This window comes from Notolepis coatsorum (genome assembly GCF_963971535.1).
Source record: "Notolepis coatsorum genome assembly, chromosome: 5".
Taxonomy (NCBI): Eukaryota; Metazoa; Chordata; class Actinopteri; order Aulopiformes; family Paralepididae; genus Notolepis; species Notolepis coatsorum.
The window spans coordinates 127,911,307-127,937,396 of record NC_140169.1 but is presented as its reverse complement, the minus strand read 5'-3'; the positions used below and the strand labels follow the sequence as shown (position 1 = coordinate 127,937,396).

General features: G+C 47.9%; 1 protein-coding gene across 3 annotated transcripts in view; it reads right to left on the bottom strand.

The window, feature by feature from the left end:
• Positions 1 to 25,770, bottom strand: part of filip1b (filamin A interacting protein 1b) — a 99,011-nt gene extending 73,241 nt beyond the window's left edge. For all 3 annotated transcript variants that reach the window (XM_084315200.1, XM_084315199.1, XM_084315198.1), the window contains exon 1: positions 25,700 to 25,770. The gene's annotated coding sequence lies outside the window, so the exon portion shown is untranslated. The remainder of the gene's footprint in view (positions 1 to 25,699) is intronic.
• Between the last annotated feature and the right edge of the window lie 320 nt (positions 25,771 to 26,090).

Here is a 26,090-nt window from a genome sequence, read left to right as displayed (position 1 = left end):
TCCTTCACGAAAAGACCGGGAGGCAGGGCCGGCTTCGACTGGAGTAGCACTCCACTCCACTCCACTGGTCAAATTACTTACTCGTGAGTAGTACGTCCGTCGATAAAGAAAAGCAATGTCCACAGCCGCTCCGTGTATAGTAAAGATATTCAAATGGTTTATTTGCAAAGTCTTTCTTTACAGAAGTGGTCCTAAATCTACTTTCCTAAATATTCTTGTCACTCATGCACATACTACTACAAGGTAAGAAAACTGTATTTTCCCAGTCTCCAAAATCACCGCCGACTCCACACAGGAAAATTCCTTCATTTTCCTTCATACCAGCCGTGAATCTACTTGCTGGCTTCTGGCTTCAGTTCTTGTTGAGTCCATCCTTTCGGTCCCGTCCAGTCTGGTCAAAGATGCAACTGACCTCATGGTACCAAAGCACCTCAAAGGCACTAAAAACCAAATTACAAACATCTCAAAACAAACTAGTCAGACTACTGCTTGACCTGACTCCTAGAACCCACCTCACCCCTGCACACTTTGCCAACCTAGGATGGCTTAGAGTAGACGACAGAGTACAGCAACTTGCAATGGGCCTGGTCTACAAGATACACTACACGACCAAGGTACCCATGTACATGTCAAAATACTTCCCAAAGGTCAGTGAATACCACGATCACAACACCAGAGGGAGCTCCACAAATCATGTAAAACCCAGACCCATGTAAACACGTTTCGCAATTATGCCACAACAATGTGGAACGCCCTACCCAAAGCTCCACCTTCAAAAACACTCTCAAAGAACACCTACGGGGGACTGCAATTCAAAACTGGCCCCTACAAATGTCCAAACCCAGTTGTACAATAAAGACCAAGCATGGCTTTGTCAGTATTCCAATGTACAGCCCCACCCCACCTACCCAACCTCCTCCAATGTACAGTTTCTATGTCAAATGTATGTCAGTATTCCAATGTACAGTGTGTCCCCCCCTACCCAACCCCCCCCCCCCCCCCCCCCACCTCCAATGTACAGCCCCACCCCACCTACCCAACCTCCCCCAATGCACAGTTTCTATGTCAAATGTATATACACTCTTTTTCTGGATTTTTTTAGTATCTCAAACAGTACTGTATTTGAAAATCTGGTATGTCATAAATGTATTGATGTAGCAGTACTGTCTATCTGTATGTCGTGTGTGTCATATGATGAATTGAAAATGGGGGACCCTGATGGAAACAAGACGAAAGTCTTTCTCAGGTCTGCATCCTCTTAACAATTGTATGTATTGAGCTGTACTGTACTGTACCCATTCTGCAATCTGTTAATAAACTTTTCAATCAATCAATTCAATCAACCCAGAGAGCGAGTCGTGGCTATATATAGAGACCCAAGTGTTTTAGAAGGTTCGGTTATGACATCATACAGTGCCATCACAAATGTTCCAGAACGTTCTATCATGATGTCATACGGTGGTTCTAGAATGTTCTATGTTCTAGAAAGTCTATTATGACATCACCACACCGCTCTAGAAGGTTCTAGGTTCCAAAATGCCCTATTATGACAAATACGACGGTTCAATGACTTTATCTAAATCCCATAAATATTAAACATTCATGTAATACAATAACCGAAATATATATAGCTTTGGCTCTTACACAGATAAATCATAACCTTCCCATAAATCATATCCTTCTATTGGAAATAATAATAATAATAATAATAATAATAATAATAATAATAATAATAATAATAATAATAATAATAATAATAATAATAATAATAATAATAATAATAATAATAATAATAATAATGACCAAAACACTCATATGGCCATTACACCGGCCCCTAATTGTGTCTACACAATTACTAAACGAATAACCTGGTCAGGTGAGTGTTCATTATAGCTGGCCATCCTTCTTCAAAAGTCCATCTCTCCGTCTTCTGGAGCTCTAGTTCTGTCTCCTCTGGTTCTGTCTCCTCTGGTTCTGTCTCCTCTGGTTCTGTCTCCTCTGGTTCTGTGGTTCTGTCTCTCTGGAGCTCTGTCTTGAGATAGCTAAGGACAATAATAACATAAAACCGAATAATGAACTAATTCCGTGTCAACACACTGTGTGATTTCAAAAATAATCTCTTCTCTTTCTCTGTTTGAGTCGTGATGTTCCTCTGATCACCGCTTCCTGGGGCCTTAACGAAACGCCCACCCCTGGGGCCTTAACAAACGGCCACCCCTGGGGCCTTAGACTCCTCCCCCTGGGGCCTTAGAGACTCCTCCCCCTGGGGACTTAGAGACTTCTCTCCCTGTGGACTTAGAGACTCCTCCCCCTGGGGCCTTAGAGACTCCTCCCCCTGGGGCCTTAGAGACTCCTCCCCTTGGGGCCTTAGAGACTCCTCCCCCTGGGGCCTTAGAGACTCCTCTCCCTGGGGCCTTACTGAAACACTTCCCCCTGGGGCCTTAGTGAAACGCCTCCCCCTGGGGCCTTAGTGAAACGCCTCCCCCTGGGGCCTAACTCAAAACTCACCATCAGTCCGCTATCAAACATCAGAAGTCCTGGCAGCCATTTCTCAGTGCATTTTCAGGGGGTGAAATTACACTAGGACAAAAAAATTGGTGATAGGCCTATCTAAAATGGTTGTCTTTGTCTTAACAAGTAGTAAAGATATTCAAATGGTTTATTTGCAAAGTCTTTCTTTACAGAAGTGGTCCTAAATCTACTTTCCTAAATATTCTTGTTACTCATGCACATACTACTACAAGGTAAGAAAACTGTATTTTCCCAGTCTCCAAAATCACCGCCGACTCCACACAGGAAAATTCCTTCGTAGTGTGCCAGCTCTAGGAAGTCTTGTTAGTATAGTGGTCAGTATCCCCGCCTGTCACGCGGGAGACCGGGGTTCAATTCCCCGACAGGGAGCCAGCCCTCTGAGCAGGGCAGAAGAAGCCCCTCTGAGCAGGGCAGAAGAAGACCCTCTGAGCAGGGCAGGAGAAGACCCTCTGAGCAGGAGAAGACCCTCTGAGCAGAGCAGTAGAAGACCCTCTGAGCAGAGCAGAAGAAGACCCTCTGAGCAGGGCAGAAGAAGATCGCCCTCTGAGCAGAGCAGAAGAAGACCCTCTGAGCAGGGCAGAAGAAGCCACCACACCACGAGAAGAAGAACACGAGAACCCGAGACCCACAAAATGTCAAAACTTAAGAAGATTGAAAAGGTGCCTAAGCGTACAACGGAGTCTAGGAAGCGCCAAGATGATATCGAGCCGGACGACAGCGCATCCGGCTTCGGAGGAAAAGGATCGAAAGCACCATCCACCCCGCTTTCCAGGAGATCATCGGAAAACGTGCGTCTGAAAGTTACGCCAGAAAGGGAAGGGTTAGTGGCCCGGCTTGCCGCGCAAAGGCGAACACGACAACTCGATGAAGAGGAGGCTCAGTTCTTAGCGGACTCAGCTAAGCTAAGGGCGGCACAGGATGCAGAGAGTGCGGCACAGGATGCAGAGAGGGCGGCACAGGATGCTCGGATTTTAGCTAAGATAAGAGGAAAGAGAGAGGAGTTACAGATCGAGGCGGCGTTAGCTGAGGTAGATGCTAAGCTCCGAGTACTGGGAGAGCGCGGGGGCCAACGAACCCCCAACGAAGGGTCCCATATTAGGGGAAGGAGCTCTTACATACAGAAAGGGAAGACCTACGAATCCCAAGCCCGCAAGCAGGCTCGGCCCGCTTCACTGACCATCCCGATAAAAAGGGAACCTGGTGAGTGTTCATTATAGCTGGCCATTCTTCTTCAAAAGTCCATATTTCTGTCTTCTGGACATTCCTTGTCACAAAATAACAAAATCTTCAAGTCGATCCACAATCCACTTCACTCCATGGTGGTGTCTTGGAAAGGTGGTGTGAATCAAACACCACTCGTGTTGTCTTCTCTTTCTTTCTTTTATGATACACCCACCATCTACTAAAAGCCAAGGAGCCCAACCAAACTCGGTGCCAGAGGTCACTAGTACATGGCACACCGTAGGAGGGCGGTCTTTACCACCGCCTCATGCAGCTTCTTCTTCACGAAGATCTCGAGCTCTGCTCCCTTTATATCGGCCACAATGAGGTTGGTCTTCTCCAGGCTTGCCTTGAAGATCTCCATCTGTGTCTGTACCCCAGACTGGGTGAGCAAAGCCTTCATCTCCTTCCTCGGGCGGCACCGCCTCAGCAGAGTGCTTCTAAGCTTCCGCATCCAACCGACTGCCTTCTGGAGACGGTTCCCATTGGAGTAATATTCCAGGAACTGCTGAACTGTGTCGAACTGCTCTTCAGTTGCAGTAGCGCTGACCACGGCGTTCTTTACCTCTGGGTCCTCTATGGTTAGGTCCCCAAGGGGTTCTGGGTTCTGAGGCCCTTCCTCTTCGGGCTTGGTGAGGAATTCCGGCCCCTGTATCCAAGTCTCATTGCGCAGGCATGATTCGGACTTGGTGAGGAATGCCGGCCCCTGTATCCAAGTCTCATGGCGCAGGCATGATTCCCCATTGAATCCTCTCAATGCGTGGTCAGCGTCCGGATTTGTTGCCGTATCTATGTACCGCCACTGTCCCACTTCTGACACCTTCAAGATGGTCTCCCCTCGATTCGCCACGAAGGCGTGAAACCTACTGGTTCTGTTTGTCATGTATTTGAGCACAGTGGTGCTGTCGTACCCGAACACAGATTTGTTTAGTTGGAGCTCCAGCGCGGATCTCAATGGCCTGTCCATGTGCGCTGCCATGGTGGCGGCTGCTAGCTCCATGCGCGGGATAGTGAGGGGCTTGAGCGGGGCCACTCTCGCCTTCGCCATGACGAAGGCAACACGAAGCTTGTTGTCATCACTCTTCTGTAGCAGAGAGCTGTAGTTGAGAGCTCGCTGTTCGGCTACTCTTCTGCGGTTCGGCATCTTGAGGACTGCGTTCCTCACTGGTAGGCCGATGCTGTAGTGTCCATCTGTAAGTTTCACAGACCGCACAACCAGTTCCAGAAACTGGATGTCGTCCCTCGACTTCTCAAGCCGGTTGTCTTGGCGCTCTGGGAAGTCGTTCTTGAACTGTTGACTCCAAAGTTCATCTAGCGTGGTCACCGATGTGCGGTTGGACGTGACTTGTATGAGTCCACTGGTCGTTTCATGGCCATCTACTCCTCTGAGGAGGCCATTGACGAACCAGCCCAATCGCGTTTTCACCGCGAATGGCCCTTCCTCCACGCTGGGTACCACCTGCCATGGTTCCATTGCCTTGGTTACATCAGTCCCGAGGAGAAGGCCTATCTCCGCCTGGATCTTCGGGATTCGCACTTCACTGAGATGGGGCCACTTATCAACTTCCTCCTGCAGTGAGATGTTCCGGTAACTAGCAGGTATTGACTTCTGAGAGAAGGTATTGGGTCGCTCTAGGAAGTTGTTGCTGTCCAAGCCGCAGACTTCTAAACCAGACCATCTGGCTGCTCACAACCTGCTCGCCTCCCATGGTCTTTAGCAGGATACTTGTCTTCCTGCCGGTGACGTTAAGCGCTGCCATTAACCACTCTGTGCAGAAAGTGCCGTTGCTGCCCGGGTCGGGGAATGCGAGTTAGCCACCATCTGGTTGCCTTTCTTGGCTTTGATGTGGCCCGGAACGATAGCCAAGATGCTTTCGACGTTGCCGGCCCCAGTAACTCTGCAGGTCTCCGTTTCTGCATTGATGCCTCCACTGACCTTAGCACTGGCATCCGATGCTTGACATCCAATGTCCGATGTCTCCTTCTTGTACCTTGCTTCCTCATAGGCCGCTTGGTTATTATTATGTAGAACTGTAGGGTGGATAAGCTGGCAGACTCTGCAGCTACTCTTCTCGGGGCAGTCCTTGCTCATGTGACCCCGTTTCAGACAGCTGAAACATAGACCTTTACTCTTGAGAAATTCTATCTTCTCCTTGTGAAGAGACCTCTTCATCTTGTTGCATTGCTCCAGGGCATGCTGTTCTCTTTGGCAGAAGAGGCAAGGGTTGGAGAAGGCGCAGAGGGTATCCCCCTCGTGACGCGCTTTAGCCTCTGCCGGGTGCTGGACTGCTGTAGCAGCTGTGGTGAAGCTTCCCCAAGCACCGCTATTTCTGGAGGTCCTCTCGTCTTTGTGAGCCTTAGTTTGGCTTCTGCTTCCCTCTGTGATGTTGCCAAAGAGCGGGTGTAGGACTTCCTGGGCTTCTAGGTTGACAAATTCGACCAGGTCGCGGAACTTGGCGCTGCGTTGCTCTGTCCTCAGCAGCGCCTGGACCTTGCTTCTCCACCGATCTCTCTGCCTGTACGGAAGCTTGGCGGTGATGGCCCGCATAGTTGATGCGCCGTCAAGCTCCTGTACGTACTCCACGTCAGTCATAGTGTTGAGGCATCCCGTGAGGTAGAGGCCGAAGGAGCGAAGCGCCCCTCCGTCCTCGGGCATGATCGTGGGCCAGCCCAGCGCCTTGTCTATATACGCCCTTGATATGATGTATCCATTTCCAAAGTGCTCTTGCAAGAGCCGCCTGGCCTCGGGATAGCCTTGTTCTGAGTCCATCGAAATACAACTTCTTATCAGCTCTCTTGGCTCCCCAGCCGTGTACTGCTCCAAGAAGGACAGCCGGTCCCTGCTGCTATCCGTCTGGTCCTCCACTCCGTGTTCAAAGGCCCTGATGAATGGCCTGTACTCCATAGGTTCTCCCCTGAAGGTAGGAATCTGTAGAGGGGGCAGCCTCCCTGGGAGCTCCACCCTGGCCCGTCGGTGCTCTAGTTGCGGAGCCTCTTGTTCTTTCTGGGTAGCGCCGTCTGGTGCTCTGGAGCTAAGACGGTCACCACGTTCCTTTTTTATCGTGACGGCCAGTGGAGCGGGCCACACCAGTGGAGCAGGCCGATTCGGCTCACGGGCTTGGGATTCGTAGGTCTTCCCCTTCGGTGGGCCAGAGCTCCTTCCACTAATATGGGACCATCCGTCGGGGGTTCGTGGGCCCCCATGCTCTCCCATTCCTCGGAACTTAGCCTCTACCTGAGCTAACGCCGCCTCGATCTGTAACTCCTCTCTCTTTTCTCTTATCTTAGCTGCAATCCGAGCATTCCGAGCCCTTTGCTTAGCTGAGTCCTCGAGGAACTGAGCCTCCTCTTCATTGAGTTGTTGTGTTCGCCTTTGCGCGGCGAGCCGGGCCACTAACCTTTCCTTTTCTAGCGTAAGTTGTAGACGCGCCGATGATGTTCTGGAAGGCGTGGGGGATGGTGCCTTTGACCCTTCCCCTCCGAAGCCGGATGCGCTGTCGTCCGGATCAATAGCATCTTGGCGCTCCATAGCCTCCTCCGTACGCTTACGCACCTCGCCCATCCATGTGTCAGCCCTTTCTGCGAAGTGGGACAATGTGTCCGCCTCCGGCGTGACCTCCGCCGTATCTTTCTGCCTCTTCTCTTCGGAGGTCAGTGCCGCCTGGACCTGGGCATGAAGCGCCTCCCACTCCTCGAACAGACGGTTGAATTCTACCAATCCTCGCTGTACACCTTCCAAATTACAGTCGCCGTCCATCAACTGATCCATCTCCGCCCGGCGCCCAGTTAGCTCACCTAACTTAGTCTTCCTTTCCTTTTCAACCTTCTTAAGTTTCGACATTTTGTGGGTCTCGTGTTCTTCTTCTCGTGTTCTTCTTCTCGTGTTCCCTTTTCCTCTTGGAACAGAGTTTTCTTATAGTGTATTTTTCTTTTTACATGCATTCTGTAATCCCCTTGTGATCCATGGTCTGTGTGTTTGTTTACTGCTATATTCTTTTATTGGACAATGTTTATGATATAATAAAGTGCTATTTCATTAGCACTAAAAGTTTCTTTATTGTATCAGAAACCTCAGAATGTCATCTTTCAAAAGAGACCAGGCTCATCATGCATGTGCTATAAGTATAAAGTATAGTATTTTGGTTTGCAAAAAAAGTATGCAGTCCTCAAAAACGAAAACGAAAATGACCACTTTTTTTTTTAAACCCAAAATAAGGTTAAAGAAAAATTATAATAAGATCTGTTACCTGGGCGGCTAAGTGGCGCAGTTGGCAAGGCGCTCGCCACTAACGCAGGAGATGCTGGGTTCGAGCCCAGCTCTCTGTGTTGCTTCCGGCTTGGCTGGTCGTTCATACTAATACAATTGGCAGTGTTAGGGGGTGGGAAAGCCGGTGGGTGGGGATCGGACGTTGTGGACAGCGACTCCTACAGGTCGGTTGGTGCACCTGTACAGCATAATCAGGAAGTATCGGGGGCAGTGTGAGCCTCCCACGCGTTACTCCTCGCCACTGAGAGATCGCGCTGTGCAGGTGAAAAGATGCGACGGCTGCCTCCTCGTGTACCGGAGGGGACACGTGATGCAAGGCTTCGTCCACATTGCAGCCGACCAGTGGGAGGCATGGTCTAACAACGTTCGAGACAGGGAAGGGTAGAATTGGATAATACGAAATTGGGATGGGAGAAAAATAGAAAATGGGGAGAAAAAGTAGATAAAAAAAAATAAGATCTGTTACCTCATTTTATTTCTAGCTTCAGGAGAGAGTGGAATAACATGTTCATAAACCGTCCTGGGACACCGGAATAACATGTTCATAAACCGTCCTGGGACACCGGAATAACATGTGAATTTTTTAAATGAGTGGCATTCCCCCTTTAATCTTCACAGGGCGTAGATATTTATGGAGATGTGATCATGTTAAACTTGCCTTTCCTGATTTACGCTTTGAGCCTTGATAAAAACCTGGGACAGCTGTGCTGCTGCTTGATACACGAGACCCCCCTGCCCACACAGATACTGTAGGGAGGTAACTAAGGGCAGGACTTCACCCCATATCTCAGAGGTGGAGGACCTTGGGACTGCAATGCGCAGCTGTTTATTGGTGAAATTTTAAGGGGGTATTTTTAGGGTCCCCTCACTTGTGCGGAGGGACCAATGAGGGGGAACGCCGAGGGCTATCACTTTATAAGCCATCAGCATTCTGACAGATGTCAATATTTGTATTTTACTTCACAGCTGTAGCTCTCGCGCTTTCACCATCCACTCAGTTGTGAAATAAATCACCACCATTTATTTGCTAACAATGTGCTAACTGCCACTCACCGCAGTCCTCCGTGCCCGCGTATCCATATCGCACATGCCAATATTCAAAGGCACTATACCTAGGAGCTGTTTGGTGAATATTGATAGAGCTTGTGACGCATCTGCTGTGGCGTCATTCCTGGCTTGGCAAATTAACTTGCTGTGTATGTAAACATCTCAAGGGCTGAATACGGTATCACATTCCTGATGGTCCAGTCCACCTGCTATTACTGTATGTCTCCTTGGCATATTATTGTAATGAAAGGAAGGGTGTGTAAGTGCCATGTCAAGTTCAGTGGTCTACTTTCAGCCCAGCATTTGGTTTGTGCATTGGTGTGTGTGTGTGTGTGTGTGTGTGTGTGTGTGTGTGTGTGTGTGTGTGTGTGTGTGCGTGTGCGTGTGCGTGTGTGTGTGTGTGTGTGTGCGTGTGTGTGTAGCCTGTCTATCCAGAGCTATTCTTGCTAACTACAAGGCAGCTGTGGATATAACTGGCCACATAGGCTGACAGCAGGCCAATGACAAGTATTTAATTTGAATAAATGTCTGCTGCTCAGAAACTCCGGGAATCAGCTCTCTGGCCCCTGTTAACAACACGCAAATGCCATAGTGAACCTCTTGTCATTGATATACATATACATTCAAAATGTTATTAATAAATGTCCATCATTGCCCATTGAAATAAGCCTGCCCCCTTCCATATCTCATGAAACATTTGTTGTAGAGATTTATGGGAGGTGTCAATGAACTTCAAGTTGTAATGGTTTATTCCACCCATTATAGTAAGTGTGTAATAATGTGATAGTGTAATAGTTTGTTATAGTGTAATAGTGTAAGAGTTTAGTAGCGTAATAGTGTGATAGTGCAATAGTGTAATAGATTCTAATAGTGTGTAATTGTGTGTAATAGTGTGTAATAATACGTAATAGTGTGTAATAGTGTAATAGTGTGTAATATTGTCATAGTGTAATAATGTGTAATAGTGCAAAGGTGTGCTAGTGTTCTAGTGTAATAATGTGTATTACAATATAGTGTAATAGTTGCATGGTGTCATAGTGTAATAGTGTGTAATGCTATAATAATGTGTAATGGTATAATAGTGTAATAGTGCAATAGTGCAAGTGTGTAATAGTGTCATAGTGTGTAATGGTATAATAATGTGTAATGGTATAATAGTGTCATAGTGTAATAGTGTAAGTTCAGTTCAGTTCAGTTAATTTTTATTCAGGATATTGGACACATAACAATGGTCATTCCATAAATCGCCAAAGTTTTACCAGCTGCTATTGCAGCATTGTCCAATTGTCCGAAAAGGGCTAGGGAGAAGCACTAGGCTTGTCGGGCCCTACCCCTGAAGACTTAAATTATTTTTTCCTTTTACATTTACATACATGTAATAGTGTAAGTGTGCTAGTGTAATAGTGTGTAATTGTATAATAGTGTCATAGTGCAAGTGTGCTAGTGTAAGTGTGTAATACTAAAATACTGTACTGGTGTGCTAGGTTAATTTTGTGTAATAGTGCAATAGTGTGTAATAGTGTAATGGTGTCATAGTGTACTACTGTTTTACCACTTAGTATGCCCCCCCCCCCCCCCCTCCTGAAGTGAGATGACATTTGATGTGGGGATAGCCTACTGAACACATGGCTTAAATATGACATGGTGAGGTTTTATGTGATGTAATGAACAGGATGGCTTAAATATGACACGGTGAGGTTTTATGTGATGTAATGAACAGGATGGCTTAAATATGACAAGGTGAAGTTGTATGTGATGTACTGAACACATGGCTTAAATATGACAAGGTGAAGTTGTATGTGATGTACTGAACACATGGCTTAAATATGACAAGGTGAAGTTGTATGTGATGTACTGAACACATGGCTTAAATATGTCAAGGTGAAGTTTTATGTGATGTACTGAACACATGGCTTAAATATGTCAAGGTGAAGTTTTATGTGATGTACTGAACAAGATGGCTTAAATATGACAAGGTGAAGTTTTATGTGATGTACTGAACAGGGTGGCTTAAATATGACAAGGTGAGGTTTTATGTACTGAACAGGATGGTTTAAATATGACAAGGTGAGGTTTTATGTGATGTAATGAACAGGATTGTTTAGATGTGACAAGGTGAAGTTGTATGTCATGTATTGAACAGGATTGTTTAAATGTGACAAGGTGAAGTTGTATGTCATGTACTGAACAGGATTGTTTAAATATGACAAGGTGAAGTTGTATGTAATGTACTGAACAGGATGGCTTAAATGTGACAAGGGCAATTGGACTGTCTTGCATACTTGGCAGCAGCGGTTAAAAAACAATATGTTGACAGGTGGTGGCAGCTCATTTAAATTCCCTGCCTGATTTTGCACCTCAACTTGTTTCTTCAAGTGACAATCTTGGAACATGATTTGAAGAAGATTCTCCTGTCATGGTAACTTACTAGAAGAAGGGAGACTAGTGCAACTAATCATGCTGCAGATGCAATGACAATATACTGACTTATCCTAGAGAAAATGTTCTGAAGGAGGACAATACTAGCTGTACATTTGTCACTTTTTTTTTATCAACATGTAAAATAGTTTTGGCCTTTTGGGTGATGTTTTGCATGATGCCAACCTGACGCCACACAGTTGTGTGAAATGAGGCCAATGTGAACAATATGAACGCAATTCTTAAACTTTTATCTCTGGCAGTGGTGTGATAAAGAAAATGTTGATTAAGTGTATTGGGTTCATTTTTTATTTTTTTTTTTGTCTTTTTCCCCCTCCATTTTCCTCCGATTTTCTCCCATCCCAATGTTAGTCGTATGCCAATTCCCAGTCCCTTCCTGGTCGCTGCGCTTTACCCCCCACAGTCAGATCATTTGGGAGAGTGGAGGCTACCACGTGCTTCCTCCGACACACGTCCAGCCAATCACCGCTTCTTTTCACCTGGCAGCGTGGATTCTCATTGAGAGGGCGTAGCGTGTGGGAGGACCACACTATCCCCCTCACGTCCAATCCGGGCTTAGCAGGCGCCCCGACCGAACTGTAGGAGTCGCTGTTTACAACGACCCAGACCCACCCCGCCAGCTTCTCCCACCCTCTGATACAGCCAATTGTATCAGTGCAGACGGCCAGCCAAGCTGGTGACAACCCCGGAGCTGTGAGCTGGATTCGAACAGGCGAACCAAGCTCACAGCTCCAGGGCTGGTGACGAACGCAATCTCCGCTCGACCACCTAACCACCTGTATTGGGTTCATTCTAATGATTAGCTAGAGCATGTTATCTTTAGAACTCACAGGGAGGGTTTAGTGTTAAAGGAACACGCCAACTTTTTGGGAAATTAGCTTATTTGCCATCTACCCTGGAGTTAGACAAGCAGATACATACCATTTTCTTTCTAGTTCCGAGTATATATCTGCTTAGAAAACGAAATGTCTAATTATTTTTTTTTTCATTTCTCCATGTTTACAGGAACGTTTTGGAGTTGTATTTGGAGTGTATTTCGTGATTGTTGGGAACTAGGCTACACTGGCACACCTACTTCCAGTGAATGGCGCTAAGCTAGGCTAACGGTGCGGCTGTTGCCGCTGGTGAGCAGGTCCTTTTCCCCCCTCATTGTCAGATGTAGACTCATCCTCACTCACAATTATTGGGGGCACAGTGGTTCAGGAGGTAGAGCGGTTGTCTAGTAATTGGGAGCTTCTCGGTTCGATTCCCGCTCATCCCGAGCAGCGCGTCGCTGTGTCCTTGAGCAAGACACTTTTAACCCCTAACTGCTCCCGATGAGCAGGTTGGCACCTTGCATGGTTGCCTCTGCCATCCGTGTGTGAATGGGTGAACGTGAGGCATCAATTGTAAAGCGCTTTGAATAAAAGCTGCTATATAAATGCAGTCCAATTACCGATTATGTTGGAATAAGCACGTAATTTAGTGGTAGTGGTAGTAGTAGTAGTAGTAGTAGTAGTAGTGAGTCTACATGGTCCTCATTTGACACAGTACTGCAATAATAATAATAATAATAATAATAATAATAATAATAATAATAATAATAATAATAATAATAATAATAATAATAATAATAATAATAATAAACTTTATTTGTATAGCACCTTTCATACAAGAATTGCAGCCCAGCGTGCTTCACAGCAGTAAAATAGACATAACATGTGCATAAACAGAATAAAAGCAATGCAGAGAATAAGAAAAAGGGTAAAAACAATGCAATAATAACAATACAAATATTGACGCACACCTGAGTCTTTCTTCCCCGTTAGATGGTCATAAAAACACTTTAAATGACAACCTTGTACACTCAACCACTAAATGACATGCTTATTCCAATATAATTTGACAGGGTTGAGTGAGCATGGTTCTCATTTCAAATGAATGGAAATCTTACATAAGGCATCTTTACGTGGTGTATAACTTCAACAGGGAAAGCTGCACATGCTCAAGAACTTGATCCATAGCAAATTCAGAGTGAGAGTCTCACACAACCATGTGACTAGGTCAGGGTGAGGTCAAAGTCTGTCTGAAGAGATGTCGGTTCGCTCTGTCACCATCTTGATAACGGGGACAAGACTAACAAGACCCACATTTGAATAGAAACCAGATGTAGTCCCAATTAATTAAAAGAAAATATAAAAGGTTTTACTTTTGCTTGTCATTCCGATCAGCTTGTCATTCCGATCCTTTATTATTTCTATTTTATATTAAATTTCTATTCCCATGGAAATCTTTGCCACTTATCATTTTAGACCAAAATATACTATACAATACTTGTCTCAATCAAACACCCGTGCCTGAAATAGTGACACTTACAGTAAAGGCTCAAATATCACCCGGGCTCGGTTCATCTTGAGTGTGTCATGCACATAATCACAAATAGATGGATCAGAATCACCTCTTGTTAGTGACCACTACACCAGTGCCGCACGTGCTCCTACCCACGTCACAAACACTGGCATTTATTTTTTTTAAATCTTTTCCCCCCTCCTTTTTCCTCTGTTTTTCTCCCATCCCAATGTTAGTCGTTATGCCAATTCCCAATCCCCTTCCTGGTCGCTGCGCACCTATACCCCCCACAGTCGGTCTGGGAGAGTGGAGGCTATCACGTGCTTCCTCCGACACACGTCTAGCCAATCAACCGCTTCTTTTCACCTGGCAGCGCGGACTCTCACTGAGAGGGTGTAACGTGTGGAAGGATCACACTACCCCCCTTAGATCCTTTCCTCGCTGAGCAGGCGCCCCGACCGAACTGTAGGAGTCGCTATTTACAACGACCAGGACCCACCCACCGGCTTTCCCACCCTCTAACACTGCCAATTGTGTTAGTACGACGGCCGGCCAAGCCGGAAGCAACGCAGAGAGCTGGGCTCGATACCAAACACTGGCATTTCTATACCCATTCACTTGACCTACTGCTCATAAGATAAAGTATGTTCTTAAAAGTATTTTTTTTTTCCAAGCATGATTTAACCCTTTAACTACCACACTACAGAAGGTTAACCTTTCACTAATCCCTGGATTAGAGGGATAGCATGGACTATGATTCAGGACTTTAATAGGATATAAGATCCATATACTGTAGGAGATCCATGGATTCTGGCCCAGTGACCTGACATCGTTACCTGCCACCTTAGAAGGGGGTCTTGAGGTCCCACGGACGAGTGAGCAGTAGGGGCCATTCAAAGGCTATTACAAAAATAGAAATCATAAACTCACCCTGGTTTAATGTTATACTCCACGTAAAACCGGGTCAGAGGTTTAAATGGGGTAAGGACACGTATTTCTGAAAGTAGTCTAGATGACTAAAAAAGCGTGTCTTTTAGTCAATGGTAAGTGTATAATGTTTTTTATGTCAAGTGCTTAGAATAATGATAATGATATTTCTCACCGGTCATATTTCATTGCGCCTTACAGAGTACACTGTGCTGCGCAGAGTCTTAGGTCAAACATTAGGGGAAATGAGTGGGTTGAAATGATGGCAGGCTTTTCTCCTCACAGCCCACTGTGCTGAGGTCTAATCAGTAATACCATGTCCAGAAAGCTGACATCACTCTCCAGATGCAATTCTCAAGCAGGCCAGCCTCACATGCATTTCAAATGGAATGAGGATGACATCACTTCCCTCATAAAGTGGGAGACAGAGAGAGAATGAGGGAAAGGGTGAAGGAAGTAAGGGTGGGCTGGGTGCGATTACTGCTGTCATATTTTACATAATACATATGATTTTCTCTTAAAGTCTGATAAATCTTGCCTGTTTGGTGGCTGGCTTCCCAACGAAGAAAGAGCAGCAGAAGAAAGAGAAGAAAGATATAGGAAAGAGAGGGATATACTGTACTTGGAATGTATGGGCAGGGACAGGAGAATAATATTATTCCTATGATATAGATTCAACTTCAAAACAAAGCCATCAGACCAACTATGGCATAGGTGAGGGTTTTAAGACACAGGCCTAAGATACTTCAATCAACAGCAAATTAACATGTTTCTGATCACTTTAGCTGTTTCATAAATCTGAGAATATGACTATTCTGCAATACATATGAAGAGATTGTAGCAATTTCCAGAGACTACATTTTAGTAGTTTGAAAACTCATCTGTAATACAAGAGTGGAGTCTTTGCCCAGTGCTGTGAGGTTCGCCTCTCCCTGGACCTTTAATTCCCTGTCTCCTCACTTCTCCAGCCCCCACCCTCGCGCTCGTTTAGCCTCGTCTGCTCTTCAGCAGCCCACACCCTTGGACTATCTGTCATTATCTGTTTGATTGGTTCGTGCCGAACACACTCTTCTAGTTCAAGTATCAATTACCTTCACGCACCTGATGTGTATTTTTTTTTTTTTTTTTTTTTTTTTCCCCCTCCATTTTCCTCCGATTTTTCTCCCATCCCAATGTTAGTCGTATGCCAATTCCCAGTCCCCTCCTGGTCGCTGCGCACTTACCCCCCACAGTCAGATCATCTGGGAGAGTGGAGGCTACCACGTGCTTCCTCCGACACACGTCCAGCCAATCACCGCTTCTTTTCACCTGGCAGCGCGGATTCTCATCGAGAGGGCGTAGCGTGTGGGAGGATCACACTATCCCCCTCAAGTCCTATCCGCGCTTAGCAGGCGCCCCGACCGAACTGTAGGAGTCGCTGTTTACAACGACCCGGACCCACCCCGCCAGCTTCTCCCACCCTCTAATACAGCCAATTGTATTAGTGCAGACGGCCAGCCAAGCTGGTGACAATCCCGGAGCTGTGAGACCTGATGTGTATTCTAATTAGCGCCCCTGTGGGCTTTAAGTACCTCGCTCTTCCCCTCTGTCCTGGTCGGGTCGTTCCGTATCATATCTCTATCACCAAACTCCTTCGGGAGGTTCTCTGTCTGTAGGCTCCTACGGGAGTTTCTGTTTCTGTCTGTATGCTGTTTTATCTCCGGCGTGAGACGAGGTGCAAGCTTTGGCCACCTGTCGCCGTTTGCCTGGAGGGAGACATTGTACTGCGCTCTCTAATCCTCTACGGGAGGTATTCCAGTGTTCCACTCCAGACCTCCGCGCCAGATGCGCTCAAGCCTTCGCCACCTGTCGCCGTTTGCCTGGAGGGAGACATTGTACTGCGCTCTCTAATCCTCTACGGGAGGTATTCCAGTGTTCCACTCCAGACCTCCGCGCCAGATGCGCTCAAGCCTTCGCCACCTGTCGCCGTTTGCCTGGAGGGAGACACTGTACTGCGCTCTCTAATCCTCTACGGGAGGTATTCCAGTGTTCCACTTCAGACCTCCGCGCAGCAGACGCGCACCACTCAGACCTCCGCGCAGCAGACGCGCACCACTCAGACCTCCGCGCCAGATGCGCTCTCCGTACCGGCGCGTACTCCAAGCAGACGCGCACCACTCAGACCTCCGCGCCAGATGCGCTCTCCGTACCGGCGCGTACTCCAAGCAGACGCGCACCACTCAGACCTCCGCGCCAGATGCGCTCTCCGTACCGGCGCGTACTCCAAGCAGACGCGCACCACTCAGACCTCCGCGCCAGATGCGCTCTCCGTACCGGCGCGTACTCCAAGCAGACGCGCACCACTCAGACCTCCGCGCCAGATGCGCTCTCCGTACCGGCGCGTACTCCAAGCAGACGCGCACCACTCAGACCTCCGCGCCAGATGCGCTCTCCGTACCGGCGCGTACTCCAAGCAGACGCGCACCACTCAGACCTCCGCGCCAGATGCGCTCTCCGTACCGGCGCGTACTCCAAGCAGACGCGCACCACTCAGACCTCCGCGCCAGATGCGCTCTCCGTACCGGCGCGTACTCCAAGCAGACGCGCACCACTCAGACCTCCGCGCCAGATGCGCTCTCCGAGCCGGCGCGCTCTCCTCCAGACGTCTAGCCTGCGCGCGCCTACTCCATCCCTGTAAGCAGCTCTGACCCTCGCCCTGTTCCAAGGCCCGAACCCTGTTTTCTCTGTCCCTGTCCCCAGCCCGCCTCCGCGGGCCTCTGTCCCTGTTTCCCCTCTCGTCCTCCTAGTCCTCTCTGTCCAGTCCTTCTAGTCCTCCTAGTCCTCCCTGTCCAGTCCTTCTAGTCCTCCTAGTCCTCCCTGTCCCCAGCCCGCCTCCGCGGGCCTCTGTCCCTGTTTCCCCTCTCTAGTCCTCCTAGTCCTCCCTGTCCAGTCCTTCTAGTCCTCCTAGTCCTCCCTGTCCAGTCCTTCTAGTCCTCCTAGTCCTCCCTGTCCCCAGCCCGCCTCCGCGGGCCTCTGTCCCTGTTTCCCCTCTCTAGTCCTCCTAGTCCTCCCTGTCCAGTCCTTCTTGTCCTCCTAGTCCTCCCTGTCCAGTCCTCCTAGTCCTCCCTGTTCCTGCCCTGTTCCCTTGCCCTGGCCCTGTCCGTTAGCCTTTCCCTTAGCCTTCCCCTTAGCCAGCTCGCCTCTTAAAGGCACTGGCCTTTTTCCCAATTCTTGTTTTCCTGTGATTTGTGTTCTCCCTTAAAGGGACAGTGCCGTTTTCTGTTGTTTTCAATAAATGCCCAGTTCTTGGCTTACTCTCATACCTGTCTTGTGTTGTGCGATTGGGGTCGGTTACAAACCATAACAGTACGACCCGACCCGTCGACGACCCCAGCCAGCACAGACGGTGTATGTTGAGTTTGCCTTTTTTTTTTGTTCCCTTTAGTCTCCCCTGTTAGCTTCCCTGTTAGCTCCCCTGTTAGCCCTGTTAGCTTCCCTGTTAGCCCTGTTAGCTCCCCTGTTAGCTTGTTAGTCTCCCCTGTTAGCTCCCCTGTTAGCCTGTTGACTCCCCTGTTTGCTTCCCTGTTAGCCTCGTTAGCTCCCCTGCAGCTTGTTAGGCCTCTACTACCAGCATGGCCCCAGTCTGCTAGCTTAGCCCCGGCTGCTAGCACAGCCTCTATGTTAATGCAGCCTTGCTGCTGGCATAGGCCCTGTAGCTAGCCATGCCCAGGCAGCTAACCCAGTCCCTCTGCATGGCCTCCACTTTTTGTGTAGCCTTCCCACTGCTAGGACTGCTCCTTCAGCTAGCAAGGTCAGTTTTCCCACTGCTAGGACTGCCCTTTCAGCTAGCAAGGTCAGTTTTCTCCCACTGCTAGGACTGCCCTTTCAGCTAGCAAGGTCAGTTTTTTCCCACTGCTAGGACTGCCCTTTCAGCTAGCAAGGTCAGTTTTCCCACTGCTAGGACTGCCCTTTCAGCTAGCAAGGTCAGTTTTCCCACTGCTAGGACTGCCCTTTCAGCTAGCAAGGTCAGTTTTTTCCCACTGCTAGGACTGCCCTTTCAGCTAGCAAGGTCAGTTTTCTCCCACTGCTAGGACTGCCCTTTCAGCTAGCAAGGTCAGTTTTCCCACTGCTAGGACTGCCCTTTCAGCTAGCAAGGTCAGTTTTCCCACTGCTAGGACTGCCCTTTCAGCTAGCAAGGTCAGTTTTCTCCCACTGCTAGGACTGCTCCTTCAGCTAGCAAGGTCAGTTTTCCCACTGCTAGGACTGCCCTTTCAGCTAGCAAGGTCAGTTTTTTCCCACTGCTAGGACTGCCCTTTCAGCTAGCAAGGTCAGTTTTCCCACTGCTAGGACTGCCCTTTCAGCTAGCAAGGTCAGTTTTCTCCCACTGCTAGGACTGCCCCTTCAGCTAGCAAGGTCAGTTTTCTCCCACTGCTAGGACTGCCCCTTCAGCTAGCAAGGTCAGTTTGCTCCCACTGCTAGGACTGCCCCTTCAGCTAGCAAGGTCAGTTTCCCCACTGCTAGGACTGCCCCTTCAGCTAGCAAGGTCAGTTTTCTCTCACTGCTAGGACTGTCCCTTCAGCTAGCAAGGTCAGTTCCCCACAGCTAGGACTGTCCTTCCAGCTAGCTTGTTCTCTCTTGCTGGTCCAGCCCTGTCTGCCAGCCTAGCTCCGGCAGCTAGCGCAGCCTCTATGTTAATGTAGCAGTACAGCTAGCATAGGCCCTGTAGCTATCAGTGCCCTGGCAGCTACCCTTTCCCTCTGCTAGCCCCTTCCCTGTTCCCCTCTCCAGTGCCCCTGTTCCAGCCCTGTCTGCTAGCCTAGCTCCGGCAGCTAGCGCAGCCTCTTTGTTAATGTAGCAGTACAGCTAGCATAGGCCCTGTAGCTATCTGTGCCCTGGCAGCTACCCTTTCCCTCTGCTAGCCCCTTCCCGGTGCTCCTCATAGTTACCCCTCAGCTCCTCTAGTTACCCCTCAGCTCCTCTAGTTACCCCTTCGGCTACCCTAGTTACCCCTCTGCTACCCTGGTTACCCCTCAGCTACCCTGTTCCTTTGCTAGCCCCACTTTTGTTGTAGCTTCCCCTGCTAGCATGGCCCAGTACTTTTTGTTTTGTTGCCTTGTTTTTTCCCCTGCCCCTCTGTCTGTGTTTTTGGGTCGCCCGGTGGCTCCCGTGGAGGGGGGAGTACTGTGAGGTTCGCCTCTCCCTGGACCTTTAATTCCCTGTCTCCTCACTTCTCCAGCCCCCACCCTCGCGCTCATTTAGCCTCGTCTGCTCTTCAGCAGCCCACACCCTTGGACTATCTGTCATTATCTGTTTGATTGGTTCGTGCCGAACACACTCTTCTAGTTCAAGTATCAATTACCTTCACGCACCTGATGTGTATTCTAATTAGTGCCCCTGTGGGCTTTAAGTACCTCGCTCTTCCCCTCTGTCCTGGTCGGGTCGTTCCGTATCATATCTCTATCACCAAACTCCTTCGGGAGGTTCTCTGTCTGTAGGCTCCTACGGGAGTTTCTGTTTCTGTCTGTATGCTGTTTTATCTCCGGCGTGAGACGAGGTGCAAGCTTTGGCCACCTGTCGCCGTTTGCCTGGAGGGAGACATTGTACTGCGCTCTCTAATCCTCTACGGGAGGTATTCCAGTGTTCCACTCCACACCTCCGCGCCAGATGCGCTCAAGCCTTCGCCACCTGTCGCCGTTTGCCTGGAGGGAGACATTGTACTGCGCTCTCTAATCCTCTACGGGAGGTATTCCAGTGTTCCACTCCAGACCTCCGCGCCAGATGCGCTCAAGCCTTCGCCACCTGTCGCCGTTTGCCTGGAGGGAGACACTGTACTGCGCTCTCTAATCCTCTACGGGAGGTATTCCAGTGTTCCACTTCAGACCTCCGCGCAGCAGACGCGCACCACTCAGACCTCCGCGCAGCAGACGCGCACCACTCAGACCTCCGCGCCAGATGCGCTCTCCGTACCGGCGCGTACTCCAAGCAGACGCGCACCACTCAGACCTCCGCGCCAGATGCGCTCTCCGTACCGGCGCGTACTCCAAGCAGACGCGCACCACTCAGACCTCCGCGCCAGATGCGCTCTCCGTACCGGCGCGTACTCCAAGCAGACGCGCACCACTCAGACCTCCGCGCCAGATGCGCTCTCCGTACCGGCGCGTACTCCAAGCAGACGCGCACCACTCAGACCTCCGCGCCAGATGCGCTCTCCGTACCGGCGCGTACTCCAAGCAGACGCGCACCACTCAGACCTCCGCGCCAGATGCGCTCTCCGTACCGGCGCGTACTCCAAGCAGACGCGCACCACTCAGACCTCCGCGCCAGATGCGCTCTCCGTACCGGCGCGTACTCCAAGCAGACGCGCACCACTCAGACCTCCGCGCCAGATGCGCTCTCCGTACCGGCGCGTACTCCAAGCAGACGCGCACCACTCAGACCTCCGCGCCAGATGCGCTCTCCGAGCCGGCGCGCTCTCCTCCAGACGTCTAGCCTGCGCGCGCCTACTCCATCCCTGTAAGCAGCTCTGACCCTCGCCCTGTTCCAAGGCCCGAACCCTGTTTTCTCTGTCCCTGTCCCCAGCCCGCCTCCGCGGGCCTCTGTCCCTGTTTCCCCTCTCGTCCTCCTAGTCCTCTCTGTCCAGTCCTTCTAGTCCTCCTAGTCCTCCCTGTCCAGTCCTTCTAGTCCTCCTAGTCCTCCCTGTCCCCAGCCCGCCTCCGCGGGCCTCTGTCCCTGTTTCCCCTCTCTAGTCCTCCTAGTCCTCCCTGTCCAGTCCTTCTAGTCCTCCTAGTCCTCCCTGTCCAGTCCTTCTAGTCCTCCTAGTCCTCCCTGTCCCCAGCCCGCCTCCGCGGGCCTCTGTCCCTGTTTCCCCTCTCTAGTCCTCCTAGTCCTCCCTGTCCAGTCCTTCTTGTCCTCCTAGTCCTCCCTGTCCAGTCCTCCTAGTCCTCCCTGTTCCTGCCCTGTTCCCTTGCCCTGGCCCTGTCCGTTAGCCTTTCCCTTAGCCTTCCCCTTAGCCAGCTCGCCTCTTAAAGGCACTGGCCTTTTTCCCAATTCTTGTTTTCCTGTGATTTGTGTTCTCCCTTAAAGGGACAGTGCCGTTTTCTGTTGTTTTCAATAAATGCCCAGTTCTTGGCTTACTCTCATACCTGTCTTGTGTTGTGCGATTGGGGTCGGTTACAAACCATAACAAGTGCTATAGACCAGAGAACAGCTTTTGATTGATATTGGTTGTAAGGTGAATGGAGCTAATTGAATCTTGTGATTTGATACCCCTCAATGAGAACTAGATATCGTCCGGGGCTCCCCAGTGGCGCACCACGTAAATGCGCTTGCATTGTAATCGCAACGTCCTGGGTTCGAATTCGGCCCAGGGACGTATGTTGCAGGTCCTCCCCATCTCTCTCTCTCTCCCAATTGCCATCTGTCCTGTAAATAAAAACACTTAAAAATGCCCTAAAAAATAACTAGATATCGTCTGACTTGACACCCAAAAAATAGAATGTTCAATATTAGATCCATTTCCTCAGTTATGCTTTCTTTCTAATGTGTCCATGGGTGTCTATTTGTATTCATATAAATATATTAATAATATTAATAATACAAACATGTACTCTTAAATCGACACTGTACAATTCCACACTTTTTACTGTACACTTACTGTATATTTCTGTATATTTTACTGTATATTTTATATTAGAATGTATATACATAACATAGAAAATGTATATCCCGGACGTATTTTATTCTTATTTGTATTCTTATTTGTGACTTTTGTCATTGACTACCTAAATGTTGTTTACTGTTTACTGTGAGTGATCTGTAGTGCCAAATTTCCCTCGGGATGAATAAAGTATTTCTATTCTATTTCTATTCTATTCTATTTACAGCTTCAAAATCATTTTAGAACTCATGTAGCTATCAGTCTTCACATCAATAGCTCAACTGATTAATATGAGAATAAAAACTCCCTGTAATCCTGTGAATCAAAACTAGGATATCACTCCAGAGAGATGCAGCGTTAACCTGTAAACTCCCCCTCCAGTCATAAATATTTAGGAAAATACCAAGTAGCCTATAGACTTGTTTGCATGTGATCTAAGTAGATGTGTATGCGAGAAAAAGGGGTTCTCCAAGATTATCTGACAGGGGCAAGCCGAATGTTTGAGATCAAATAGAATGAATGTGAAATACCATAATACAAAGGCGTCTACCTTGTTCTATCTGATATAACCCAGTGGAAGATGAAAGCCACAACAATTCTCTGATTCGCTTACACGTTAATGAAAGGAACGGAAGGAAAGAAAAGTCTTCCCTTACTTATTCAGATTCTAATTCTTTATTGCCTATATTTATTGTAACAAATAATATAACTGATAGGACTTACAGACCCTCATCTGCACCTTTGATTACACATTCTCATATTCTTATATTTATATCAAATTGTATTGCCTACATTTATGTCTTTCTTCCCATACCTGTACCCCCTCCCCCATGCTGCTATGACACCTGCATTTCCCCAAGAGGATCAATAAAGGAATATCTTGTGTTATCTTATCTTATTCGCCACAGACATTTACATGTTTACATGAACTTGTCCTCTGCACTTAACCCATCCTGTCCATTTAGGAGCAGTGGGCAGACACAGGGACCTGTTCTAATGCCAGTGCCTTGGTAATGGCAGGGGATCACCAAACATGCATGACTTTTATGGTGTGGGAGGAAACCAGAGTACCCAGAGGGAACCCACACGAACACGGGGAGAACATACACCATGCAGGAACCCTGCTGCCAGGGTTCAAATCAGGACCGTCACGACCGCCTCCATCTTTTTTTGTGCTGCTTTGCTTTGATGAAGTGCATATTTCAGATATGATAGATATATAATGCATTGCTGTGTGGATGTTTTTTGTTGTTGTTTTTGTATGCTGTCATTGGGTAAAGTATTGTATGCTGTCATTGTGGTCGGCGTTTAGCTGCCATGGGAACAGCAGTGCTGTTATGAAACCAAACACGAGGACAGACGCCACTGTTTCCCCCCTCTGCTCGCAGATAGCTGAGCTGAATTAGCAGTGATCTCATGGTCCTCAGTCTTATCACCAGGGCTTTAGCCTGTCGCCGAGGTCATGACGATACAAATGAAAGGAGATGATAACCCAGACAAGCGTGGCCAGAACACAGACATGAACGTAGTGCAGGCAGTGTCATATTAAAAGAAAATTGGGGGGGTCGGGGCACTCTGATACAACATGCGATATTCAACATATCATTAGGTTCATTCAGACATTGAAGTCTCAATCAGGCTTGACAGAGGCTATAACAAAGGGGCGACTAAAGTGTACAAGATTAAATCCTTAACAATTGCAAATGATTGTTGTGATTTGTTCTACTGTTATAAACCATAACTACCTGGTAGAAAACATCTCATCATTTTATATCACATGCTTAGGATTGTCTAAGTGTCTACGTGTCTGTGTCTAAGATGGCAATGACTACATGACAAGCTTTCTAATCATCCACAAGTAAACTGAACGTTTACTTTAGATCTCCACAAAGGACATCGTTTCATCTGACTCAAAGATTCCTTTGCGATAAAAACAATGGAAAATAGTTATTAATGGAGGGGAGTGGTCTCTAGAGACCTGGCATCATAGACTGGCTTCCATTATAATAACACTGAGGGGGCGGGGGACTGGAGCGCCTCTGTTTATTGTGTGTGTGTGTGTGTGTGTGTGTGTGTGTGTGTATGTGTGTGTGTGCGTGCGTGTGTGTGTGTGTCCTCAAACATCAGGGGTCTCTCATGGAATCCAGTTTGTTCAAAGTTTTAAGAAGTCATCCCCTCTGCATGGATCCTCTTATCAAAGTCAGGGGGACATCTATTGTTTTGATAAGACCCCCCCCCCCCTTCCTTTTACAAACGGGAACGTTTCAGTATAAAGCGGCCATTAGTGCTTAATGCTTATACTGTGGGCCTACAGGATATGGTGTTCCGTTTCATCACCGCGCTGCTGCGTCATTCGTCTCCTCGCTCCTTATTGCAGCAATTAGCATGTGAAATGTATCCCCCTACTGAGGGGCACCCAAAGTACTCTGGTAAAAGATCTATTGAGTTAATGTCTACTAATGTACCATTTCCTGAAACAAAGCATTTACTGGACATCAGACCGCCTGTGAGAATTACCTCTTAACCCACTGAGTCACTACTGTGTGTGTTTCATACTCGTCACACACACACACACACACACACACACACACACACAGTTTGATGAGTGAGCTTTGCTATCAATGACTCGGTAATGTACTGTAACATGATAGAGAAAGATTTAATCTTGTTCAATGTATGTATTCATTATAGTGTTTAGTGGGAAATGTAAGTGTTTCTCAGAGTATTACTCAACTTAATCACTTAAATCAAGGACTTGGAGGCAAAAGAGCAAATCAACATCAGAACAATTATTATCTGGCCATTGCTTAATAACATTTCTGTGTCAAAGTTTTTCTTTTGTTCCAAGACAGAAACTCACTGACGGCTTTAAATTGGTGGAACTCGTTTTTAATTAACCCCCAAATGCTAATGACACTCTTTTGCCTCCAAATATTAACGTTACAACTCAACCATGAATTCACTACACACATTTTTACAAATGAGAGATTATCAAGGCGAATTTGTCTTACCTTGCCTCGGTAGTTCCAAATCACAAGTGACTGGTATTCTCGTGAAACATTTCAGCCACAGAGGGTTTAGTCCCAAAGTGTAGAAAAGTCCTTCTTATAGACCACTTTACTGTCAATCAACTGTCAGATCACATACCATCCCTGACTTTATTATAATTTTTTTATATATATATTTCTTTGTATATCTTCTTTCCTCTAACTTTTCTCTTTACTCTTTGTCCCCTTCTTGTTGTCTTTCAGAATAGTTCAAAAATGTGTAGCAGAAGATGAATAACAAGCTGTGTTTCTTACCCAAGTTTAGGCTAGCAGTGACATCCACACAGAGAGGGGTGAGAGAGCAAGAATGAAAGTGAATGTGTGAGAAAGGGGGGGAGAGAGATACAGAGAGAGAGAGAGAGAGAGAGAGAGAGAGAGAGAGAGAGAGAGAGAGAGAAGAGAGAGAGAGAGAGAAGAGAGAGAGGGTGAGAGTGAGAGGAAGAGAGAGAGAGGGCGACAGAGAGAGAGGGTGAGAGTGAGAGGAAGAGAGAGAGAGGGCGACAGAGAGAGCGAAAAAGAGGGGTAAAGAGCACAGAGATGAGAAGAGAAACAGTCTGTTGCCGTTTCTTTCAGTTCCCAGATCAGTTTGGGGGGGAAATAAAAACAGTTCTTCGAGATGTCCAGACTTGAGATGGTCAAAGAAATT